The sequence below is a fragment of the Orycteropus afer genome, unplaced genomic scaffold, assembly GCF_000298275.1.
Source record: "Orycteropus afer afer isolate SDZICR_OR568_19922 unplaced genomic scaffold, OryAfe1.0 scaffold00837, whole genome shotgun sequence".
Taxonomy (NCBI): domain Eukaryota; kingdom Metazoa; phylum Chordata; class Mammalia; order Tubulidentata; family Orycteropodidae; genus Orycteropus; species Orycteropus afer.
Genome location: NW_006922424.1, coordinates 744,316 through 746,419, shown reverse-complemented (window position 1 = coordinate 746,419; position 2,104 = coordinate 744,316).

The following is a 2,104-nucleotide window of genomic DNA, read 5'->3' as shown; positions in this document are numbered from 1 at the left end:
TTTGTTTTAAATTCTGGTAATTATGTACAGTAAAATATTGGTCAGATTGTTCTTACTCTTCTGAAAGAATGATAAATAATTAGAACCCCAATACATTTCTTCCCTTCCCCTCTACTCATATTTCTAAGTTTCCTTTCCTGTCTCTATTCTGCAAATTGCTTTTTCTTTTCCTCCTGAGTGAAATCTTAGTGAAGAAGGAGAAGAATAAGGAGGAGTTTAAACAATTTTACATAAAAAGGTTGTTTGCCATGTCTAATCCAAAATCAGCTTATAATGTAAGCCTGTTTCTTAAATTCCAATGTACAATGAAGTGAATCATGAAATTTATTTCTTATAATTTTTCCTCAGAAAAAACAACTTCTTTCTATTATTTATTCCTCTTAAGTCATATTGCTTTATGATTTTTAAATTCTCATAATCTTTATCCAATAGTTTGGTAGTGAACTTAGGCACAAAGTAAAAACAAGAGCTGGGATTGAGTTTAGTAGGAAGATTATTATTCAGTTTCTACATAGTATGCATCTATAGTCAATTTCCTGTGTAAGAGAAAACTGCATCCAATTCATGATATTTTACAACCTTTAGAGCATCACTAAAAAACCAAAGAAGAAAAACCCAAATTTACTTCTGTTGAGTTGTGTCCAACTCATAGCAACTCCTCCTTGAGCTTCTGAGGCAGTATCACTATGGAAGTAGATTGCCTAACCTTCCTTCTACACAATATAAATAATACTGTTCTTACTCATTATCTTTCATAAAGAAGGATAAACAAACTTCCAATTATATCGTTTGTATTGTTCCTAGTAGTAATAATTTCTCATTTCACAATACTTTTATTGGTACTTTTTATATGTTTATTTACATTCAAAACAAATATATGAGGTTGGTATTATATTCCTATTTTATTAGAAAATAAATTAAAACTCTGAGATGTAAACTCTTATCTCTTTATACATAAATTAATAGTCTTTCCAATTTACCTCATTAGGCACTTGAAATTCCTTGGGTTACTTAAACAGTTAAGCACTCCACTGCTAACTGAGAGCTTAGTGGTTCAAAATCACCTAGAGGCACCTCAGAAGACAGGCCTCACGATTTACTTCTGAAAGGTCAAAACCCTGAATATCATATGGAGCATTTCTGCTCTGCATATGTGAGGTTGCCATGAATCAGAATTAACTCAACAAAAACTAACAACAGCAGCAACAGGCACTTGAAAATATGAAAGGAAAATCAAAATGCTGACATATCTTCTTGTTTTATTATAATAAAAATTCAGCATAATGTATAAAATCACCAACTACTATAAATGGACAAACTCACAAAAATATTAGAGCAGTTCAGTAATAACAAACATTAATATACCAGTATATACATAGGTAGACAGTCTGAATGGTCAGGTATGTTTACACAAAAGGGAATATACCCTTGACCATATATAAGTTTGGTAGATGATATTTCTACATAGATATTTGTATGTGCTATAAGAATGTCCATATAAATAGAACAGGGGGAAAAGTTATAACTTCTTTGTCACCCTGAGGTAGCAAGTTATTGGCCCTGTGGGCTCAAGACAATGGTCGTGGGGGACATCCAGCTCAATTGGCATAACATATTACATAAAAACATTGTTCAACATCCTACTTGGATGTCTTAAAATTTTGCAAACAGGTATTTAGATGCAATAATTGGTCTCTCCTTGTCCCCAGCAAAGAAGAATGAAGAAAACCAAAAACACATGGAAATAATTAGTCCAAGGTACTAGTGGGCCATGCAATCCTCAGCCTACATGACCATGAAACCAGAAAAACTAGGTGGTGCCTTGCTACCACAGACAGCTACTTGGAAATGGATCAGTGCAGGAGATCCTGGATAGAGTGGAAGAAAATTGTGGAACTAAGCTCAAAATCATAAAAAGTACCAAGCTTACTGGTCTCGTGAAATCCATGAGACTATGGCCTCTAGTCAGTCACCCCCCAGGCCTGGAATTGAACATTTACTCCAAGTAGGTACACTCTTTAGAACAATCAACCACAGGAGATCAGAGGAGCCATATTTGCACAGGGAGATAGCTCAAAGCACAGGAATGCATAGGAAAGAAGGA